At 37.6% G+C, this 19,658-nt stretch overlaps 1 protein-coding gene across 2 annotated transcripts in view; it reads left to right on the top strand.

The window, feature by feature from the left end:
• ARHGAP24 (Rho GTPase activating protein 24) overlaps positions 1-19,658 on the top strand; it is a 330,318-nt gene that overhangs the window by 171,851 nt on the left and 138,809 nt on the right. Inside the window, exon 1 of one of the 2 annotated variants that reach the window (XM_069485545.1) lies at positions 14,282-14,474. The exons of the other annotated variant lie outside the window; for it this stretch is intronic. The gene's annotated coding sequence lies outside the window, so the exon portion shown is untranslated. Of the gene's footprint in view, positions 1-14,281; positions 14,475-19,658 lie in introns of those variants that run through there. 2 annotated transcript variants of the gene reach the window in all.

The following is a 19,658-nucleotide window of genomic DNA, read 5'->3' as shown; positions in this document are numbered from 1 at the left end:
AATTAGGGGACCAAATGGTTTAAAAATTTGCTCAAGGTCATATAGCCCATGAATGAATGAACTGAGATTCTTCCAAGTCTATCTGACTCCAAAGCCGGAGCTTATCTCTGCTGCCTTCTATGATGGCCAGAAACTCCTCCAACAATACGCCCACCAGAAAGGAGGGAAACAATTTCCTATTACCTGTATGCAAAGAATCTTATGTGCCTAAAATAAAAAGATTCAGTCTATGCCACTGGATGAAGTAGTGATAACTGTGAAGATCAACAGGTTCAGAAATGCTTTTTTATTTTTAACAAAATGACAGGGTATAAAATCTGGAGAATCTATGATTTTTTTTTTCAAGTGCATGTTTGAAATTTAATGATGTAACAGTTTGTCTTCTTTTCGAGTACTGATTTTCCTGTTGATATCCAAAATAAAACATTTTTAAAGTATCATGTTTGTATCTTCCAAACATTATATCAGTATTTGGAATATATATCCACTACCAGATTCTTACATTTTATAGTTGCAGGAAGTTAATATTCCAAGTGGAATGATTTGACGGTGTTATTCAACTTGGAAAAAGCACACAATATAGCAATCATTTGTGATAAATCGCCGATATTCTGCTGTGAGGGCCGGGCCATTATTTTCTTATATTAGGCAGAAAACTGAATGCAGCAAACCAGAATTATATCCCATTTAATGTTATTTGCAAGAATGATTAACCAGGGTGTCTGGGGCCCTTACGTAAACAGCTGTTTCTTGTGTTTCGCAGGTGATAAAACCTATTAGTGTGGCAACTTGCAGAGAAGCCATTAGATCCAACCCAGAGCCATTAGATCCAACCCAAAGCCATTAGATCCAGCCCGGTGCCACTGGAATAACCGAGGCCCCTTAGGCAGGGTGTGGCTACCAATGACAAGAGGCAAGGGATAGGGTGGATTAAGGAAGAGGCTTGGATGTGAGGTTCAGAATCTAACCACTAACCAGAAGGAACATACAGGAACTCAGAACCTCTAAGAGGCATAGGGACGTGTCCAAAATTACTTACTCATTTATTTCTTGGTTTGTCTCTTTATTTATTTATTTATTTATTTTCAAGAGTGAATATGTTCTTTTTTTTTTTTTTTTTTAAATATACCTTGTTATTTTGTACCATGACTCAATATCTTAAAGATGGTGATTCTTTCTCAGTCTTTTTTTTCCCCTAGGGTTTTTTTTTTTTTTCTTTCAGCATATTATGGGGGCACAAATGTTTAGGTTACATATATTGCCCTTGCTCCACCTGAGTCAGAGCTTCAAGCGTGTCCATCCCCCAGACAGTGCGCATCGTACTCATTATGTAGGTATACGCACATTCCCTTTCCCCCTTCCCATCTGCCCGACACCCAATGAATGTTATTCCTATATGTGCACTTAGGTGTTGATCAGTTAAAACCAATTTGCTGGTGAGTACATGTGGTGCTTATTTTTCCATTCTTGGGATACTTCACTTAGTAGAATGGGTTCCAGCTCTATCCAGGATAATACAAGAGGTGCTGGATCACCATTGTTTTTTGTGGCCAAATAGTATGAAGAGTAAATATGCTTTAAATAATTCTCTTTTACTCTTCCAAAATATTACTTCTGATGGAGTGACAGGCTTTAAATTTTCAGAAGTCTATGGTGTCCTTAATAAACTACCATCTATAATAAGTAATCACAGATGTATGCTTTTTTACCAGGCATAAGAGAACTAGAGTCTTCCACACTAAACGTTTTTACAAAATGCAAAAAGCAGCAATAAACAGGATTGATATTTATGTTAGCATTAAATCCAGTAGTCAGCATCCTATATTTTCCATATCAGTGTACATATCACACTTCGTTTTTTAATGTTAATTTTCTGCCCCTCCTCATAAACTTTAAGATCTGTAAAGAAGCATATTTGCAAATTTAAATATATATTATATATGTATATATATATATATATAAAAAATAGAATTCAGCATTACACGTCATGCTGAATGCCAAGGAGTTTACTAACAACACTGAGCATTTCTTGAAGAATTTATTGGCAGTTTCTTTTTACCTCCAAGGACTCTCTGAGCCAATATTTCATTTCTTCAATTTTTCTTTAATTTTTACCTCTTCATATTTTATTTTAAAATCATTATCATAAAGACATATGCTGAAGAAATCCACTTTTCTCTCTCCTATATATGAGGCCTCTTCTATGACACTATTTTACTATTGTTCTCACTGCTTTGCTCAATGCATTAAAAGGAAGGAGATTCTACACAGGAATATTTAATCAATAAAATGCATTCCCAAGCAATAATAGTGTGATGGAGTCACTGCAATTTGATTAGTGACCTTTTCATTCTTTGTAGAGATAACCTTTATTGATATCATTAACCAGATGAAACGCAGGTTTGATGCAGCTCTTTGAACCACTGAGCTTAGTATTGATTGAGAAGCGGCATCTGAGATTTCGTTAGTGTTGAGTTGTTTACAGAAAGAGGAGGTGCTTTCCTCCCCTTTTCTCCAGCCCCCAAAGTAATTGGCTTTTTTTTAATTTTATTTATTTATTTATTTTTTATCAGCAGTGAACACAGAGGAGAAACCAAGGACATTTTCTTACTTTTGCTCTGTTACTATGAACAGAACCTACTTAAGTGAAAGAGCATTTTCTAAATGCTCGGAAGAATAGAGGCATTTTATATTAGCAATTTTGGTATGGCATCAGTAGATTTTCCTTTCAGTTACTGTAATTCTCAAGGATCTCTCATGATACAATTCCTTGTTAGTGTTTTCCAGTTCAGAAAGCTTACACTTCTACACATGTTCATGTTTAAACGAACCAGTACACTTACTCGTTGTCCTGTGAAAGATATATGTAATCATAGAGAAGACCTAGAGATTTTTGCCTGTTGGCACAAACGGTTGATTATTTTTGGGAAAGTTTATCTGTATTTGCTTCCATGCAATAGAAATGGAACATTTTTTAGCCTTTTAAAAAAATGACTTAACATAGGGATTGAACCTAAAATGTTAATTCCTAAAGCTAATGTTTCCATGAAAGCCAACTCGTAAGTTGAATACACTATACGTACTAGAAAAACAGGTGTTTAGTGAAAGGCAGCTATTGCTTAAAACTGTGCACGTTAAGTTAATTTGGTGAGCCTAACCTGAGAATAATTCTGTTTATGGTGTGTGAGTTGGATTGTGCCGTGAGTGGAATATTAGAACGCATCTGTGAGTGGAATGATGAGTTTTTTGTTTTGATTGATTCCCAAACTAAGTTTAGAGCATGTAAGTGTAATCTGTGGATTCAGGATGAATAATTAATGTTTAGTAAATAAGCAGTAGGAAAAATGGATGGAAAGATTAAGGTCTATGTATAAAAAGATTTTTTCGAGAGGGATGGAAAAATTCTTCAGCCTGAAAAGTGTTTATATATTCCCTTAGGGCTGCAGGCAAAACAGTAGTTTAAATAAAGAGCTATGGGCATATGCTACTCTGTATTAGCAAGCTGCTGATATATTAAGAAAGAATATAATTAAACAAAAAATGAATATTAATTTTCAGTTTCAGAGGGACAAAAAGCAACAAAATAACTGTGGAAGACAGTGAGGATAGAGAGTAAGACTTGATATAGATGCTTATCATAAAAACATAAACTGTCTAATTCTAGGTTTCAAAGACAGGGACCAGCTTTTCAGATGAAAGGTACATTGCTTTAAATCAGTCGTAGGCTTTCTCCTTTAAAACATGAAGTCTCACATAGAGCACAGTTCTTTGGTAATGAAAAACTGAGAGATGAGCAGAAATAAATTTACATTCCATTGCAATGTTTATTTTTTTGTTGTTGTTGTCGTTAATTTTTAAATTTTTGGATGGTGTTGTGTTTTTGTGGTTTTTTCCCTTTATTTTATTTCCACCCTTATGAATTATGTTGTGCAAACATTAAAACTGTTTATCCACTGCAGTTTACCATTAGTCAGATTTCTTACACTTCACAGTCTGTTTTCAACCTAAAGTAACATCAACAAGGTGATGCAAAATCAAAATATTCAAAGCCCTGGGTGGAAAAGTCATCCAGATACTGCTTGTCTATATGGCCCAAAGCACTGAAAACTTACACAAAGAATCTCAACAACAACAACAAAACCAACCTGAGTACCTAGGAGGGAGGAAGAAGAAAAATGACACCTGTTCTTTGGCATATAAATTGCCATAGAGAGACAAGTTACTAAAGAAAAACTGTTTTAGGATTTCAGTAGCATATTTTAGTTAGGGTAGTAGTAAATCTTTTCTAGCTGTTGTTAACAAGTGTCAAGTATGAGTATAGAGAGAAGGAGAGGCTCTTACCAAACTATGACATTCTTGGTCAGAGTTAAACTCTGTTATCCATGTTTTTGCCTGGCAAATGATCCTCTGATGTGTGAACTGGGGAACATGGTATGTGTTTGTGTATATAATGCTACAATGCTTACATTATTAACTTTTGTTTATAACTTGGCTCTTGGAAATAGCTGTGGAGAAAAAGAATTGCTCTAAATTTGAAAATCTTGAGACAGTCTGAACATACAGCCAAAGAAATGTACCAACTCCTGAAGAATTATCTTTGCTTGGAAGAAAAGATAAACAGTTCTCTTACAAGGTGGGAAAGGTGTCAAAGAGACTCATCCTCAGTCTCAGAGAAAACAGAGTGTTGAGACGTGGCTACTGTTTCAACCATGAACAAAGTGAAATGAATTGTCATGACAACTTACAAACACGTTATAGCAAAATGTTAGCAATAAAAATAAAATAATGAAAAGTAAAGATGAGAGCAAATGAGAATGGCATAGCAAATACATTTTTTAAAAATCTAAGATTGAATAAAAACAATGTGTAAATCTAAAGTCTTCTCCACATACCCGTTAATAATGTTGTGCATTATATAATGTTATGCATTATATAAGAACTTAATGCCTAAATTGAGTATTCATGAGCTCAAAGATAGAGTGATAAAAAAGCAGAAAAAAATGCTTCTGAGTTGAAGAGGCAAAGTGGAAACTGAAAAAGACCTTTATAAATCTAACAGATAAATTTGAATCAAGAAAGATAGATACAACTAAAGATGAGTTCACACACAGGTAGAGGGAAGGAAAAACTTTCTTTCTACTCTCTTAGCGTCTCTGGCTGGCCCTAAGAATTAAACTCGCAGAAAACAGATTAGCATGTCTTAATCTCAGGTACTGTAAACTCAACAAAGACACTGGCATTAGTAGACCCTACAAAGCATTGATTAATAATGATGGGACATGGCAGAGCCCAGTTTATGATGAAAGAGGCGAATCTATTCAAGTGAGACTTTTATTGCTTAGTGGTCATAGAATGTTGATGAAAAATACAGTATTCATATTTCAAATGGTCATATCCTTATGAAAAATCAATGATTAAATGGTATTTCCTGAACACTTGATAAAAAGTGGAATGGATATGAAGGAAGGCAATTCCCATGTGATTATTTCCTGGCAGCTTCTCCCCCATGGATGAGTTTAGAGTCACTGGCGTGATTTATCCATTCATTCAAACCCGTAAACATTTATTAGGTACGCATTTTGCTAAGCATCTTGACTCTCAGTAAGATTATCCTTGCACCTATTTTTCTTAGTCACTTGATAAGTTGTATAATGAAGTCCAAGGGTTTAAGGGTGAAGGAGAGAGATTTTATGATGGAAAAAGAAGACACGTTAATTGTTTTGCTTGTTTGCTTATCTTTAATGGTCAACGGATTTAATAGCTAGCAAAAATTGGAGTAAAGGAAGATAATTGTTTTTCACAAACACATCTGCGGTTGTACATATGTATGTGTGCAAGTATGCAAACATGTGGACAGACATAGGTAGCTATCTGGATGGATGAACAGCAAACTGTTGATACTGGCTAATCCTTAAGAATAGTATTGGTAAGGGTTGACAGGGTTGAAAAGGAGTCAAAATAACATGAGGAAAAAGTCCAACTTCCTTATAGTTGGTTTCTTTGAAGTCTGTGGGTTGGTCTAATAGCCCAGCACTAATAGGCAGTTTGTTTTCATTATTTTATGAACCACACTTGTGTATCTAGGAAATGGCAGAGAACACAGACCAAGGAGGTGCCTCCTCTCTTTATTTCCAGCATTCTGTCTTGTAAATTTGCTCTTACTATGAAAATGACAGTGTAGGGAATCAACTTCATACTCATGGGGGAAATCATCTTTCTTCTGTATAAACTCAGGAAGCTTGATCCTCAGTGTGTTTGGGGAGCCCAGATAAACTTAATATTTAAAAATGATTAAATACAATGTGGTTTGACATTTTATATCTGATGCTTTTTCCCCTAGGAAGATTCTAATGGTCTTCCTAGTATACACTAAAAAAATTAAATGTCTTCCTACTGCCTACGTTTGTATTCTTGGGAGTCTTAAAAATCATTAGTATTGTTACCATGAGAGTTTTGTCAATAACTAGCTGTTTTAATTTCTTTATGGTACAACAGCTATCCTCCCAATCCTCAAAGATAAATAAACCTTAGCAAATTGAAAACATATGGGAGATAATTATCTTGCAGAATAGGTGAATTTCACATCGGAAAGAAACTTCAGGGTAATCTTACTAAATCTCCTTATTTTATATATAGGAGAAAACTAAGCCCTTGTGAAGTGAAGTGTTTTGTCCAAGGTCACACAGCTAGTGTGTGTGACCCCTAACCAGGGTTGGGACCCTGATTAATTTTGGCTGATATCTCGTGTGTACCTGGGAATGTTTGCTTTCCACGCTCTGCCCATTGTCCCCTCTGTCTACCCTATTAAGGAAGCTTGCCATGGGAGGAGGAACGCCCTCCCCTCAGAAAAGTGCATTGAGATGTCATTCCGTTTGGTGTTTATTAATATCGACTCTCTGATGGTTACATTGAATGCATTGAGGAAATAAAGCCCGTGCTTATTTTTAAATAATCAAAATAGCTCAGGGGCCCCCATCTCCTACCATATTTTTTTAATTTTATAGCCAAGATGTTCATGCAACTACATTATTTTATACGAGAGACTAGACACGGTACATCTGTGTATTAGGGTTCTTCAGAGAAATGGAACCAAAAGGATATTTACAGATACAGAGAAGGAGCTTTATGATGAGGGATCGGCTCACACAGTCATGGAGGCTGAGAAGTCCCATGGCCAGCTGTCTGCAAGCTGGAAGCCAGGAGAGCTGGTGGTGTAGCTCCAGTCCAAGCCCAATGGCCTGAGAACCAGGGGAGCCAATGGTGTAAGTCCAGACTAGGGGACTCAGACCCCCTAGTCTGAGTCCAAGGGCCCGAGAACAAGAACCAGGAGCACCGATGCCTGAGGACAGATGATGGATGTCCCAGATCAAGCAGAGAGAGCAAGTTCACCCTTCCTCTGCCTTTTGCTCTGTTCGTATCCTCAGTGGATTGCATGATGCCCACCTGCACGGGTGACGGCAGTCTACTCAGTCTACTAATTCTGCAGCTAATCTCTTCTGGAGACACTGTCACAGACTCACTCAGAAATAATGTTTGACAAGCTACCTGAGCATCCCTTAACCCTGTCAAGTTGACACGTAAAATTACCCATCACAACCTGCTGTCTGTGACTGCTTTATAATGAGGAGGCATTATCCTTTTTCATATATCTGTATAATTTTTTTAATAAAATTAACTATAGGATGAAAATAATGTAATATCACAAATAGTTCAGTTGATCTGGCCTTTTTTATTGAGCATTGAGCACCTTGTCCATGTTGTGTGAGAATCCTTGACTTTTCATGTCTTCCCTCACTTAAGGAGCCAGTTCCTCTAAGACCTCTGACCTCATTTGTGATGTCATCATCTGAAGGTCAGCATTAATACTCACCTCATAGGTAGGGTGACACGTGTCCAAGTTGACCTATAAGAGTCATGGTTTTTATCCGCAATCTAATTGTAATTAACAATAGTCTCTCCTTTTACTCTCAAAGAGTCAAGGTTTAGACAGTATAGTGTTACCCTACCCATAGTGACAATAAAATATGCTAGAGAAGGAATTTTCCTGCTCCAACTTAAAGGCAAATCTCATTATTTTCTCCTGTTTGAGCTATGTCTGCCCCTTTCTGTTTTCAATGTCATGGTTTTACCTCCTGCTTTCTTGGATTCACTGAAACTGAATTATCCTTCAAACTCCATGTAACTCAAAACTCAGTATTGGACTTGATTGAACTAGGGTAGCTGCCAACTCCACTCTCGTTCTGGTTTCTACTGGCTGTCCTAGTATTGTGTGAATCGTCTTCCAGGCTTAAAAATAATTAGATTATCAAGAGGAATTTGATGAAGGATTTGTGCTAACCATGTAGTTCCATAGAAACCATGCAAATACAATTGTTTGTGTCTCGAATCTCAAATCTGAATAGGCTGATGCCTGGGAAACCTAAACAGTTCTGCCAAGAAAATCTCTTCAGATATTGCCAAATTATATTCCAAACAGTGTCTTCAACTCTAATCACCCAGTGTCTGAGTTTTAAAAAAATGTACGTTGCCCTCAAAGAGACAGGCCATTGAGTATGAAGAACACGGGCTTTGCAGGCCGATGAGCATGGGTTCCAATTCTGCTGTCTGTCTCTCAAGTTGTGTGTCTTGTTTTCCTCTCTGTAAACAGAAAATACGTATGAAAAATGTCTTTTACATAATGAAGACTTACTAAATATTAGCTTCATCCAGTTCTCATACTGGATACATTTTTCTGTAATGATTTTATAGATATTCTGAAATTAAGTTTGCCTTTCTCACACCTTCCTACCTGTAGACATTTTTAAATGTCTTTTGAATCCATCTCTATCTCTCCGTTCCTCCTGCCTAATTTCAAACTATCACAACATCTTACTGGCACGTGGAAAAGTCTTAGGTAAGGTAGTCCTTTAGGCCACCTGCCCCTGAATTCGTTCTCCACTTGGCATACTAAAAACAAAATATCCCCTATTTAAAATCCTTCAGGGGCTACCCATTGCCTTCAGGATAAAAAGCAAACTCCTGAGCATGGCTCTGCCTGGCTTCTCTTCTGCATTCTTTACCTGTCGGTCTTTCTCTTTCGTCCTACATTCATTCCAGCTCTACAGAGCTACTTGAAGTGACCCAATCTCCTATCTGGAATGTTAATCCTCCTTCTGCATTCAAATTGTATTTTGGTTTCATCTCCTCAAGGAAACCTTCTTTGCTTACTTCCAATCTTGCCTCCAAGCTCCTTTGATGGTCTCCTATAACCCAGCGCTTATCTCTACAATAGTCTGTAAACATCTCTCACCTCCAAACAGGTTAAGATTTCTGAGGAAGGATTTCATCTCCTTCTTTGTACCCAAGCATTTTGCACATTAAACAGGATCGAAAATACGGGCTTCAGGAAATTTAAGGAAGGAAGGAACTTTTGCCTTCTTTTCACGGGGCGATTTGTATTCTGGTTAAAGAAATATTATCATCCATGAGATAAGAATAATGACACAAATTTCATCACCTAGCACAAAGCCTTGTCCATAAGAGGCAATCAATAAATATTTGTAGCCTGATGCATTGACTAAATAAATGCTCTTTGTGTACTTAGATTAATATGCAGTCAGTACCATAAGAAAAGGGTGCTTTTTGTTTTAATGACTTTAAATAAAGTTGTTTGCCTCTCAGTGGCACCAGTGCTCCGGGAAGAAATTTCTTCTCCCTGGGTGTCTAGGGAGAAGGGATGCCGTGGTGCTCAGGGGAAAATCATTTTCTTCCTAACAAAAAAAAAAAAAAAAAAATCACCATTTCTCTGTCTTGCCAACACACAGCCGCCTCTCTGATGTGGCTGGACCTGGCGTGTTTTGAACCAGTCACATTATCCCACAATGTGTCTGAGCTCCAGGACCCGGAGAGGCTGACTCACTGGAACAGGTAATTAGGAAGCAGCAGGACATGAGAAAGGGGAGGAAATCTAATTTACAGCTCACTGGAGAGCGGAGAGCTCCGAATCAGTGTGGGGCAGAGCTGAGATAGGAGATTAAATTATCTGCCAGCTCACCTCTCCAAAATTATTTGGTGTCCCCCCCCTCCTTTTCATTTAGAAAACATATGTTGCAAGTGCAAAGATTTAGCTTTTATTCCTGAAGAGTTGGCAGGTGAGGGCAGCTTCTTAAAACCACCTGGAAAGGACAGAATTAGCTCTGGGATATCTGCTGTTTCAATAAGGGAAACTACTTTAGAGTTTCAGGAAATGAAGAAGACATCCGGAAGCTCTTAAGACCTCTAGCGACTGTGATCACATCTGTAGTTAGGAGCCTATATCCATAGAGGATATTCTGGCAAGTCAAGAAATATTATCTGGCCTTTGTGTTAACAGATTCAGGGATTTAGAGGTATCTTATGCAGATACAACTACCTAGAGCCCAGCTGGGTCTTTGCTTATATCCTGTGATTCCTACCTGCTGAGCCGTAGGGAGATTTGCAATGTCAGGTCAGTTGCGGAAGTGGATTAGTCTTTGCCTTCATGCATATGGACTCAGATCAGATGTTTATTGACTGAGAAGTAGTAGCTCATGCAGGAAGTGTAATTAATCCATTAAAGAAATATCTGTCCAATGCCTGTTTTATACTAGATACTGTTCTGCACACTAAGAATAATGTAGTGTTAAAAGCCTCAGTCTTACGTTTCTAATCTTGTTCATATCTTCTGATCTATTTAAGATGTGATACAACTTTTCCTAGAGAAAGGATACTGCATATATTTCAACTAACTATTCAAATGAATGAATAAGTAAAAAACCAACGAGAGATAACTTTAGATAGTGGAAAGTGCCATGAAGGAAAATTAAAACAGGAAAACGGGATAGAGAGTATATGTGGATGGGAGAATGGTTAGCGAGAGTGGTCGGGAAATCTTTTTTTTCTGAGGAGGTAGCGTTTGAGATGAGTCCTGAATGATGAGAAGGAGATAGTTCTGTGAAAATACAAGGGGGGAACATAACAGTCTAGGCAGATGAGATAGCAGGTTGGGAAGTTCAGCTGGAAAGATGGACAGGAGCTAAATCGTGTGGTACTAGGAGGCCATGGTTAGGCGTGTGGATCTATACTGAGGGCAACAGGAACCCACTGCGGGGATGACGCAGGGGAGAGACGGGGGATGATTGGATGATATGAAGCAAGAGAATAATGGAAACCCATTTGAAGGAATGAAGGAGAGCAATGGTGGGACACCACTGGGTGGTATGAAGCAGGGGAATGATGGGAAAAATGAGAACTCATGGGTAGGAGCAGAGGCATGATGACTCAGGCTGCTGCAAAGAGAAAGGACTGGGAGAGGAGGTGGACAACAAAGCACATTCTTGATTTGGGCTAAGAGAGTTGGTGCTTGAGATGTTACGTGCATCAGTTCCTTGGAACTGATAAAAACGTCCATGCATGCGGTCTCCTCCCAAGCATAGGACATTGTAACCTAGTAGCTGTCCATGCAGTCACTGCCTCTCACTGCCGTCGCCCCAGAGCTCCGGGGATTCTTTCGTAAAAGGCTTCTTCTAGTGTTACTGTAACCCTGAAAACGGAGAGGAGGAGATCAAGAGTTGGAGAACTCCGACTGCCTCGCCTGTGTTAATATAGCCTGCCCTGGCGTTCACCTCGGCTGGAAGTGCTGCTCCCATCAGTGAAATCCAACACCATGGGCTCAGCCTTCAACACACGGTGAACCATTCCCCTCTAGACTGCTCTAGGATTCCGAAATTCAGAGCCTTCCCAGAGTAGGGCAACCTGGAGCGTATCCAAGGGTCCTAAATATAGAGGGACAAAAGTTTTTAGAAATGGTCGTGAAGTGTTGTGCTATTTTAGATCGTGTTGAGTTCACGTATTGGCGGCACATGCTTCCCTTCCGAGGCATGGAGGCAAACCCTGCCACGGATTACAAAGTGGATTTGAGGGCCTGTTTCCTGTGACTTGCACCGCTCGGGAAAATTGCTAGTTCCCTCTTTGCTTAACCTATTTTGAGAGACTTTGGTTCTTGAATTCAATACCCGTAATCTATTGTCTGTAGCTCAGCCAAGCACTGCTCTAAACAGCTGACTTGTACGTGACTTCTCTGCACACCTCCTTTCCTTCCTTCCTCACCTCCTCTGAATCGTCTTGACTCATTCCGTGTAAAGCTGTGTCTCCTCACAGCCTGTGTATCTCCGCAAGCTTTTGTTTAATTAGTCATTTATTTAAGGTGGTAATTGCTGCCTCATTGTGATTCCCACTGCAGCACTTTTCTCTTGCTAATATGCACATGCGTTTTACTCATATTTCCTCCCTGCTCCTTCTAACAGACTGAAGGTACAATGGTCAACATCACAAGTAAAGCTTAAGAAGTAAAAGGAAACTGTGGAATATTTTTAGCAAACCCAACCAAGTAATATGTATCAGTGTGTCCAATGACATTCGTGTGTTATCTATAAATGTACATGTTAATGTCTTTGGCATTTTGCATAGAGCTCGATTAGACATAATTAATTGAAAATGAGAGGGGAATGGGATCGTGCTGTTGTGTGAAAAAGCATAAAGTTTCATTTTATAAAACTTCTTTCTCAACGTTTATGTTTTGAATCTCAGTTGCTTATTTGTCAGGGTTGGAAAATTGCTATCGTACCCATTCATTTCTCAACATTTTGGAAAATATGTTCCAAATAAGTCTAATCGTCATTTTAAATATTACACTTTGTTAATGACTTGGTCTTAAGTGCATTGCTTTCTGCCAAAGACCAGGGCTAGAATAGATGCCTTAAAAGTAGAAGAGAAATGTCAAAACCAAACAGTAGGTTTCTGAGTTAAAGAATGGGTAACAGTGTGAAAATGGGTTTTGAATGATCTGAGCACTTTTGCTCATTGTGTGTTTGAATTTCAGGGTGTAAAGTAGATTTTGCGTTAATATTTAAGCAGCCAGATCAAACAGGAAGATTAGTAGTGACCAAAGTCGTCTCAATCTGGGCCACTTCATATTTTGGCTTATCTGACCCAGCAAGGATGTTGTTAGATTGGGGCAGGTCAGGGGACAGTATGTAAATAAATTAAAGGCCCCTGTTTCAGGTCTGAGAATGGATACGAACATACACATAGAAAATTGGCCTTATTTCCCATCCAAACCCTTTGATTTTATTTGAAAATTACCCACTTTTCTAAAGAAGCTATTGCTTGTCGGTTACACTATTCCATATGAAAAGAATGAGATAGGTTTTATAAATGTTCAGTAAATATTTGTTAAATAAGTAAACAAATTAATGAATGGAATACATTTCAGAAAGGAAAAAAATTTAAAATTATTATACGGACGTCACCCCTTCCATTAGAAGGAAACAGTTTCTTCATGTATAAGTAGGAAATATATGAACGACACCAAATAAAAAGTATTATGTTACTTCTCTATTTTATTTAACAGAGTATCTAATCAATAATGGTAAAAAAATAAATGTGTTTGTGTGTGTGGTGGGAAAAAAAATGAAACAAAACAAAATTGACAAATTGAAAGTGGGGATTTGTGGTCATAGTAAATGTGTTTCTAGTCCAAGAGCCATGTAACTGTGTCACCAACAGTGGGTAGAAGACTTACTCTGACACCTGTCACTGTGCCATCCCTTACTGAAGTAGTCCTCTGTAAGGACCTCTGAAGAGTGGCACCTCCTGAATTATAAACATATGCTGGGAAATCAGCAAAGGAAAAGATGATTTCCTAAGTATACGAAGAAGTAGGGCATTATAGGGAAACTTAAAATATTAAAGGATTTTCAAACCAAGGGAAGTATTTTCTCTGAGATACTTCTCACGTCCTCATTATGTTACTGCTCCCTGCCAAGTCTTTTGAGTTTTATACAAGGATATAGAGGAAACAGTTAAACGATTTATTCTCAGGAATGCTAGTGTAGTAGAAAGAGCACTGAACTAGGAGTTGTGACACCTGGTTATCTGTTAACCATGACACTAACTAGGCATGTAAATGACCTTATACGAATCATATTTTCTCTAGGTTTCAGTTTCCGTATCTATAAAATGAGGGCATCGGGCTAGATTATATTTAAGGTCCTGATGAGTTTTCTATGTTTCGTATTTCTTCTTTGAGTGTGTGTGTGTGTTTGATTTTTTTTCTGACTGTTTTTTCTCAATGCTCAAATACTACATTATTTAAGGTATATTTCCTTGTGGGTTTTTTTCCTCCCCCCTCTCTGTCTCTTTCTTCAATATATGGGATAGGAGGATACTGACTAAGTCTGAGAGGAAGGAGGAGAAAGAAAATTAGGTACAGGAAGGGTTTATATCCCTCTCGACAAGGAAACTCAAATATAGCTACTACCGCTTTGAAAGGAATAGTTTATGTCCAAACAGCGTTTTCCAGACAAGCTCTGTACTTTTTTGCCAGCAGAATTAACTTTAAACTGAAGGCAGTAGACAGTTAAACGCCAGTCGGCTCTGGGAACAGCTGTGAGTGGACAAGACCAGTTACTTATAAGGTACTGTTTTGCACTCATAGAAATCTCCAGCGTTCATTTGTTTCGGGGACAAGTATTCTGTGGACATTTGACCTTTTTTTTTTTTCCCTCCCTCCTCACCTCGATTTGGAGAGAAAACATACTCTTTAAAATATGCTATCTTTTAAGCTGTATTTATTATTGCTGTTGAAATTTGGAGCTACTTAAGATTTTGGTTTTGTTTTGTTTTGTTTTCAGGAGCCAGACGGTAGTGGGGATGGTTTTATGTTACAGCTCAGTTTAGCTTTGCTCCTGTGTTGTATCTTGTCATGTATGGTTTTTGCGTTTTACTGTTTGTGTTGGAGAAAGAGAGAAATGCTTTCACGTTACAGAATGTACGGAATGTTCTGGACTGAGTGGGGAGAGGGAGGTTAAGGCATCTTCCTCTTGAGGCATAGAACCAGTGAGGAGCCAATCAGACAGGAGGACCCCACAGGGCCACTCCAGGCACTTTCACTGATTCACTTGAGGCTCAGGAACCTCACCGCAGCTTGGTAGATCTGGTCCAGGAAAACACTTTTTAGAATTGGGGTTTTGCCTCCACTTTGCTTCTGTATCTAATTGTTAGTTTTAATCCTTCCTTCTCTTTATGCTCATTGACTTAAAAAAAAATTTTGGTAAGCCTGCTTTTTGTTTAAATGAAGTTTATCTTAGTTTAAGCTTATCTACCTTATAGGAGTGACATTCCTAAAAAGAGTGACATTTGCACTCTTGTGTCTACCCTATGTCATAGAAGAGTGACATCTTTACTTATCAGTGTGGGCAGTTTGCATACCTCTAATAGCTTCCTTCACCCTCAACCACCCCTTTATAATTATTATTTATTTTGTTCTGCAAACAAGAAAACCAGAAAGAAAAAACAAGTTTATAAAACAATTATATATGGAATAACAGATAATAACTTTATCCGAGGGCCGAGGAGATTCTCTTGTGAGAAAAAGTGCATGTGGCAAAGGGCATAGACACAGTGACATCTATTTTGGGTGCTCAGGAGACTTTTGGTTTGTGTCCAAGTTCTTGGTTGTGTTCTGTAAGAGAGGTTGCCATGGAAGTGGTTCTGGAATAAGTCACACGTGACTGCATCTTATACAGAAAGTGCTGTTTGTTCTTCTTTTTATAAAGTTACCGGAGCTATGTGTCAAGGCATCAGTGACTAACCAAATCCCAAGGGGCAGATCTAATATTAATCAAGTATTAAGTATTTTATTTTAGTCCCATTCACACACATGCTGTTCACATGCACGCATAGCTGGGAAATAGGATAATCATGATTTGTAGGAAGGAGTTAGAGGAAAGGGAAAAAAAAACATTCATCTTCTAGTTTATGCAATTGTTTTATGCAGCGATTATGCTTTAGGAAAAAAATGAGTAAGGCAAGCCTAATTTTCTCAATGATTTTTTGATGTCTTGAACTGCATTCCAACTTACTTGAACATTCTTTTAAGCTGAAAAATACGATACAGCAATTTTATAAGCCATTGTACATTGAAATTAATAGCATCATATATGATAATATATGTATTTTCTTATCTTCTAGTACTTTTATGTTGTGCATTTCAGAGTCAAAAGAATCACTGATTTGTCAATGATCTTGATGATGATGGTATATACTTTTATTAATTCTACTGTTGTAATTAATCCAGTTTTATTAATTAAACTGGATATATTAGATAGATACATTAAGCTGTAAATTGAGTCGAGGTCAATTCTAAATTCTAACTTTAATTAGAGTCTCTTGCTGATTACTTAACCATACAACTTTATTCAGAATTACATTGTGAAGACTTTTATGTTAGAGGCCCTTTTATGTTTAAGTTTGTTTTTTTTTTTTTTTAAATACAAGTTTTACACAGTCACTGTGGAAACTTTTCCTGAATGTTAAAGCATCTTGTGGTGTATACGACAAACTTTTCTGTTTGAAACAATGAATTCGGGACTGCCTTTTGTCTGGAGCAATGAATTTGGGCTATGCGTATATTTGGAAACTTTGTCTAAAAATTGTCCAGAAATTTTGCTTATTTTTGCTCCCTACACCTTTCAATTAAATGGCATGACATTTGAAAATAATGTTATTCCAGCTGAAACACAGCTTTTTAAAATTGAAAATATGCTATTTTACATCACTGCAAATAAAGCTATTCTTCACTTGACTGACTCTTTCATTTTCATCAAAATTTAATTTTCGTGTTCATACCTGAATAGGAAATTTGACATATTAACAGATGTGCATTTTACCATGAGAACTAAACTTAAAATTCGTGAAAAGTCAATGTCATTTTGAATACACAGTTAGGAAGACTTCAATTTAGAAAAATATTTTTTTTAAACTGGAAGAGGAAGAAATCACTGAAATAAATTAATACAGGTTGGTGTTCACTGATACCACCTTATAAGGCCCATCTTAGCACAACCTTGTAAGAATTCTCCAAAAGCCTCAGAATTCAGCCCCTCGTAAACTAGATTTCTGTGAGCAAGATTGCTGTTTTCCAAGGAGCTGCCAATTTCAATACTATAGGTTGTGGGCAGGGGAGAGAAGCTATTGAGATTTCTGAAGTTGTTGAAGAGAAAAAGAGATCATTGCTTTGTTCTTATAAAAATGCACATTTAGTTCATTTTCAGTTATAACATCTCAGAAAAGATACTCAAACTCACTCACTTATGTTCTTATATGTTGACTTTTGTTTAATGTACTAAATTGGTGCTTCTGAACAATTTAAGAGGTGACATGGTCAAAGAACAAAATTCTCTTTGTACACTTTAGTTTTGTGATAATTGTTGAATGAATATTACTTCCTAACCTTAAGTTAAAAGGGCATTAACAAATAAAATGATGACAAACCTGCTATGTTTTATTTCCCATTTTATTCTTGGAATATTTGTTACCCAGTTTACTGCTGGGTCATGCTAAAACATGAACACTTCATTAAGAAAAGCCATTTGATGAATTATGAAATTGTTGTTAGCAAACAAATAATTTGGAACTGTAAATTGCTATGAAGAAACTACATAACTACAGTCAATAATAATAATTCAAAAAGTAGAGTTGAAGAACAGGAAGGTTATAAACTTTTTTCCTTTACCCTTTTTTTTTTGTTTTATTTTGCTGTAAGCATTGTGAGAACTTTTTATATACCATTTAGAACACTGAAATAAAGCAGTTTACAGTTGTGCTTTATTACATTCTATGGCCCTACTGTATATAATAGAACATGTCTTCCATTGTTGGGAACCTACATTGTTTCTTTTGTGAATGAAATTAGGCTAAGCATGTGATTATACATGTGATTTTTGCTCATTTGATTATTTCAGAACTGCAGTGACTTCGAAATTAGCAAATCTTGGTCTTTTTTTTGCAGAGTACATAACTAAGTCAAGAAATATCACTCATCTAGAACTTTGGCTACCAAACTTTCAGTCTAATTTCTAAATTCATCCAGAAAAGGTAATGACTAGGTAATGGATTCATTCAGGGACAGGAAGTAGAAGCGTAATTTCCTTCTGTCTGAGTAAGAGCTCAGCCATGTACCCTATTCTCTGAAAATCCCCAGGGAATGGAAGGGTTCTCATACTCAAGAAGGAAGTCACAAGCCCATGCCAGAACTCTTTAATGCTCAAGGAGTGATAAACATATAATAGCCATGGGAACATTTTAAAATAGCTGTCATTTTGTTAATGAGTACTTGCTAAAGCATTTCCTGGGCCACTGGTGTTTATGGAACTTTTAATCAAAATATTTATGAAGATGGAACCGGGACTTGCTTCATAAATTATGTCCTTTTACTTGCACCTTTGCTTTTCCTGAGTGCACAGCTGATGTTCAGGCCCCTGCTACCCTAAACAAACAAACACTCAGCTTTCTACCACATTCGCTCTTCCTGGTGCCAAGAAAAATACCTATTTGCTGCCTCCGCTTCCTTGCTGCTGTCTAACTCCGTACCCCTCTGCAGTTTGGAATTTGTTTCTACCATGGTAGTGAAATGACATCTCAGACGTTGCTCACGATGGCTGAATTAACAGCTAAGTCCAAACCGACTTTTGTCCCTGTCTCCACCTTCTGCTCTTTCTGCCATTTGTACTGCCTAACATCACGTTCTTCTTGAAATAGGTCTGTTTTTTGACGTTTGGGATCTTGTACTAGCCTTTAGCTCTTCCCCTCTCTGGGGCTTTTTTTTGTTGTTGTTCTTCCCGCTCTTTAGAGACTTCTGTCTTCCTTCCACCTTCTTGATTTGAGTGTCTGTGTTTGTTTTGTTTTATTCCTTGGCTTCTCTTCTGTAAATATCATCCAGTCCCGTGGCTTCAACCTAAATCCCAATCTAGATCTCTGGTCAGCAAGGGTGCTTCTAACCCTCGTGTGAATTATAATAATTTATACCACCAGGTGCCGATGATTGTAGAATTTTGGAAACTATATTCATGGCATTCTTTTTTCTCTTTATCTCTATGGCCAGCATCTTGCTCAGAATTTAATTATCTCTTCTTAGCCTTCTGTGTCCACTGTCTGCTCTCCCTTCCTTTCCCACCCCAATTCCTCCCCTACACATCCAGCAATTTAAAGACGATTACCTGTCTGTCTAGATACAGATGCATAGAGACAGAGATATATAGATACATTTATACCCCAGATTTTTCAGTGAGTCCTTAGTATTAATACACGGACAAGAGCAAGGGCTGTGGAGTTGAATTTCAGAATTTGAGGCCAACTTTGGTGCATTTGCATGTGTCTTCCTCTGTGAGTTACTTAGTCCTTCTAAGCCTCAGTTTTCTCACATGAAATATGGTATCGATGGTGGTTAGCCTGTATCCAAACCGTCTCCGTGCCGGCCACAGTGCTCTGTGCGCTTCCTGTGCATTGGTTCATTCAGCACTTGGAAGACACTTCATTAGATTTATACCAGACATTTTTGAAAAATGGAATCTGATTAATCCTAAAGAGTTTGCTTTATTCTTTGAGTTCAATTTGTTCTCTGAAGAAGTCTACACTAAATTTAAGTTCAGATAACACCAATGACCTCGGCCGGATTGCAGGTGGTGACGAGAAAGGGAAGTGAGTATTATATTTTGCATAGAAACAAATGAATCTCCTATGTTGTTTTATTTTTAAGAAAAAGGAGCAAGAAAAGTAAAACTGAGTGTTTCTTCTTTTTAACAATTACGGACTACATAATG

This window comes from Eulemur rufifrons, chromosome 13, assembly GCF_041146395.1.
Source record: "Eulemur rufifrons isolate Redbay chromosome 13, OSU_ERuf_1, whole genome shotgun sequence".
Taxonomy (NCBI): Eukaryota; Metazoa; Chordata; class Mammalia; order Primates; family Lemuridae; genus Eulemur; species Eulemur rufifrons.
The sequence above is the reverse complement of the archived record's forward strand: the minus strand, read 5'-3'. Positions and strand labels throughout refer to the sequence as shown.